This window comes from Salvelinus alpinus, chromosome 39 (assembly GCF_045679555.1).
Source record: "Salvelinus alpinus chromosome 39, SLU_Salpinus.1, whole genome shotgun sequence".
Lineage (NCBI taxonomy): Eukaryota > Metazoa > Chordata > Actinopteri > Salmoniformes > Salmonidae > Salvelinus > Salvelinus alpinus.
The window spans coordinates 7528291-7533675 of record NC_092124.1 but is presented as its reverse complement, the minus strand read 5'-3'; positions in this window follow the sequence as shown (position 1 = coordinate 7533675).

Genomic DNA, 5385 nt, shown 5'->3' with positions numbered 1-5385 from the left:
TTATTCGCTATCGCTAACGTGCATGAATCAATGCTGCAGTGTGGTTGGCTATTGTAGTAAGCTAATATAATGCTAAATTGTGTTTTCGCTGTAAAACACTTAAAGAATCTGAAATATTGGCTGGATTCACAAGATCTTTGTCTTTCATTTGCTGTACGCTGTGTATTTTTCATAAATGTTTTATGATGAGTATTTAGGTAATTCACGTTGCTCTCTGTAGTTATTCTAGTTGCTTTGGTGAGAGTTGTGATGGTGGCTGCAATGTAAAACTATGATTTATACCTGAAATATGCACATTTTACGAACAAAACATATGCTATACAATAAATATGTTATCAGACTGTCATCTGATGAAGTTGTTTCTTGGTTAGTGACTATTTATATCTTTATTTGGTCGAATTTGTGATAGCTACCTATGCAGGAAAAAAATGGTGGGGAAAAAAAGTTGTGTCTTTTGCTATGGTGGTTAGCTAATAGAAATACATATTGTGTCTTCCCTGTAAAACATTTAAAAAATCAGAAATGATGGCTGGATTCACAAGATGTGTATCTTTCATTTGGTGTCTTGGACTTGTGATTTCATGAACATTTTATTATATGATATCCCTGTGGCTTTAGGCTAGGCTATGCTAGTCAGCTTTTTTGATGGGGGGGATCCCGGATCCGGGTTTGTGACTCGTTAGAGGTTTAAGACACTAACAGTTTACAGATGGTAGGAAATTAAGGTCACAGTTATGAAAACTTAGGACACTAAAGAGGCCTTTCTACTGACTCTGAAAAACACCAAAAGAAAGATGCCCAGGGTCCCTGCTCATCTGCGTGAACGTGCCTTAGGCATGCTGCAAGGAGGCATGAGGACTGCAGATGTGGCCAGGGCAATAAATTGTAATGTCTGTACTGTGAGATGCCTAAGACAGCGATTCAGGGAGACAGGACGGACAGCTGATCGTCCTCGCAGTGGCAGACCACGTGTAACAACACCTGCAAAGGATCGGTACATCCGAACATCACACCTGCGGGACAGGTACAGGATGGCAACAACAATTGCCCGAGTTACGCCAGGAACGCACAATCCCTCCATCAGTGCTCAGACTGTCCGCAATAGGCTGAGAGAGGCTGGACTGAGGGCTTGTAGGCCTGTTGTAAGGCAGGACCTCTCCAGACATCACTGACAACAACGTCGCCTATGGGCACAAACCCACCGTCGCTGGACCAGACAGGACTGGTGCTCTTCACTGACGTGTCGCGGTTTTGATGGTCGGATTCGCGTTTATCGTTGAAGGAATGAGCGTTACACCGGGGCCTGTACTCTGGAGCGGGATCGATTTGGTGGTGGAGGGTCCGTCATGGTCTGGGGCGGTGTGTCACAGCATCATCGGACTGAGCTTGTTGTCATTGAAGGCAATCTCAACGCTGTGCGTTACAGGGAAGACATCCTCCTCCCTCATGTGGTACCCTTCCTGCAGGCTCATCCTGACATGAACCTCCAGCATGACAATGCCATCAGTCATACTGCTCGTTCTGTGCGTGATTTCCTGCAAGACAGGAATGTCAGTGTTCTGCCATGACCAGCGAAGAGCCCGGATCTCAATCCCATTGAGCACGTCTGGGACCTGTTGGATCGGAGGGTGAGCGCTTGGGCCATTCCCCCCATAAATGTCCGGGAACTTGCAGGTGCCTTGGTGGAAGAGTGGGCTAACATCTCACAACAAGAACTGGCAAATCTGGTGCATTCCATGAGATGCACTGCAGTACTTAATGCAGCTGGTGGCCACACCAGATACTGACTGTTACTTTTGATTTAGACCCCCCTTTGTTCAGGGACACATTATTCAATTTCTGTTAGTTAAATTTCTATGGAACTTCTTCAGTTTGTCTCAATCGTGAATTTTGTTATGTTCATACAGATATTTACACTTGTTAAGTTTGCTGAAAATAAACGTTGACAGTGAGAGGACGTTTATTTCAATTGACTGATTTCCTTCTACGAACTGTCACTCAGTAAAATCTTAGAAATGTTTGTATGTTGCGTTATATTCTTGTTCCATATATACTGAACAAAAATATAAATGCAACATGCAACAATTTCAAATATTTTACAGAGTTACAGTTCATATAAGGAAATCAGTCAATTGAAGTAGGTTCATTAGGCCCTAATCTATGGATTTCACATGACTGGGAATACAGACATGCATCTGTTGGTTACAGATACCTTAAATAAAAAAGTCATGTATTCTCATTCTTTGAAAAAGCCTTCTAAACATCTTAATAGCACTACACCACTTATCCAAGTCCGATGTGTGACAAGATGGGGAAATAAAATGGGATGAGACAAACGTGGGAAGGCCGTGGCGCCGTTTCGGGCAACTCCAAATTAGGCATCTTTAAGATGTAATGAGATTATATAAACAGCCATTTCTGCACCGGAAACCAGGATCAGTATCAGGTCTTTGCGTTTATTGTGACATATCGGTGAATGTTGGATCCTTGGCCCATCTGAAGATCTATAAAGACAAAACACACTTAATTTAACACTTCACCAGGCCTTGTGTTATGCCTTGTGAAAAGCTTACAGTATTTTATAATTTACCTAGGTATTTTTGGCAATAGGATAAGCTTTCAAGTTATGCCCACCTGACCCAGATTGCGATCTGTAATGGACCGTTCTTGGATTGCGTAAACAACAGTGATGTGATGGTGGGGATTTAGAGCTGTGTTCCAAGTTTAAATTACTCAATGGCAAAACAAGGCGAGCAACAACAAAAAAATAAAAAAAATAATTGAAAGCTCTTTCCTTGAGTCATAAGATTTCATTAGACAGATGCTGCAAAAAGTACAGTAAATGTAAAATGCACATAAAATCTAGTGTAATATTTGGATTCAGTCTTGTGTCAGGTAAACCGTTGTGTCCTCACCTTGGGTCTGCATTTCCCCATAATCTCCAGTGTTCCCTTTCAATTACTACCATGGTTATGCATATGCTACTCATATTTATTCTGCTCAAAATAGTTAAATTTATCGCTACCCATGTACACGCAATATCCCATTATTATTGAAGATACTAATGTATTCTGTTTTTGAGTTGACGCATATAAACATCACGTCCCATTTACAATAACCCGGATAAACTCGTATCACGGTTATGAGAAATCCGGCTATGGGTTATGTTGATTTTAGACGGGATATGATGGCATGTTTAGCCCCACCTGTTTTGAGCCCCACATTTTTAGCTAAAAGTAAATACATTTTTTTGCCTGTTTTGCATTTTATTTTGGCATTAATACGTGTCACATCAGTTTGCAAACAATGTAAAATATTATACAAAATCATTGAGTTAATAAAGCATCCATACAAACATGGTCTCTTTTTTTCTTTCTTGTGTAAGTCACCTCCAAAATGCACATGTTTCAGTCTAGCTAAGTGCTTTCTGTGGTGGTGGGAAAGCCAGCTTAAAATACAGAGTGTAGGGGTTGGTAATATTCTCTAGTTGCTTCGTGATTGGCTCAGTGTTATGTCACTCATGGGGACACCATGTCACCGCCAAATCTAAGGGTAGAGCTAAAAAATTCAAGCCCCTTGGGTGCTGCCATAGAGTTACATTAGAAGTGCCCATCCAAGAAGGCTCAAGGTCATTGGCCGCAAATAAAATGACATCAAATCACGTTATATCTACAGTAGCTTTGATTGGACTGATCATGTCAACATCATACTATCAAAATCTTAGCTGGCAGTCATCATGAATCAATTCGACAATCTACTGGCAAATTATTTTTACTCCTTGTCATATGAAGAGAAATTATAGATAAAATGTATCGGTACTCATCGGCCTTTGGACAAACATTACACAAGTTGGAAATCGCAAAGGAGTGGTTTGGAAGGAATCAGTGGCTATCTGCAAGCACTGCAAAGGAATCACTAGCCTGCTATTCAGTGGAGTGGGTGTGTGGTCCCAATTGTCGGAACTCAGGTCTCTTTTTAGAGCTACGACCTGAAGATCACTGACGTCATCATGATTCAACCATGTTTTTTTCAGAGTTCCCAGTTGTCTTGAAAGCACCATAAATCCAGAGAATCACAGACTTTGACAAAATTTGCCCATGAAAGACCGCCACCTTCCTGTCCAAGTGAGATGCTGCTGCATAAATTATGTAATATGCCAGGGAGATAGTATTACTTTCTTAGCTACAGTATACATAAGTGTATGTTGTGTAGTAAGCTGTTAGTAGCCCATATGCCTCACCCTAATAACTTTTTCTATTTTCACCTCTTAATTTCGTCTACTGTTTTGACTTGGTGGTGCACATGTACCCTATAACCTGTTTTAGAGAAATGTAATCATTGAATATTGTAAGAGCTTTCATTGTCTGCTTATATGCCCTTTATTTATCCTACAGTTCTGACTTGGTGTACAGGGAGAACACTGTAAGAACGGCACATGTTCAGAATTCTGTCACTGTACATTTCAAAAGTGCTGAACAAATAGTTATATTGACTACATCCGTCCTAGCTCGTTCATTAATGTCTTAATTGAAATCCCCTTATGTCAGTGTTTGTACATCTCAGTTGAAACCACGTCATCCATATCAGCTGTTTTTTTTAAAGGCAGTAAATGAGGTTGAATGAACTGTTTTCGTTGCCAGACAAGGCTCAGCTGATAGCCAGGTGTAGCAGTGGTAAGGTGTTGTCACGATCGTGTGGAGGAGAGACGGACCAAAACGCAGCATGTGGAAAATAAGCCATCTTCTTTTATTTTACTACGAAGATGAACATGAAACGAAACACTATTACAACCTATACAAAAACAACAAACGACCGTGAAGCTATAAACGTAGTGCACACACACAGGCTACAAACGTTCAACATAGACAATTCCCCACAAACAGCTAAAGCCTATGGTTGCCTTAAATATGGCTCCCAATCAGAGACAACAATAACCAGCTGTCTCTAATTGAGACCCAATTCAGGCAACCATAGACTTTCCTAGATACCTACACTCAACCATAGACACAGCTAGACTACTATACTAAACATAAACCCAACTACTCTAATAAACCCCCTAAACCTTACAACCACCCTAGACACTACAAAAACCACATACATTCCCCATGTCACACCCTGACCTAACCAAAATAATTAAGAAAACAAAGAATACTAAGGCCAGGGCGTGACAGGTGTTGGGACTGCTGTTGGTACAACTTTATGTAGGCCCTAACAGTTTGTGGGCACCGCTTGTCACTGTTTATCACCGTTATAGTGCAATGAATGTATTGTTTAGTGTTGTGTAGTGGCTTTGCTGGCATGCATCCCACCAATTTTTTGTTGTTGTTGTTAGATCCCATCAGTGTCAAGGACAGAAACCTATAGGTTCGAAGGAAGCCAAGGAAA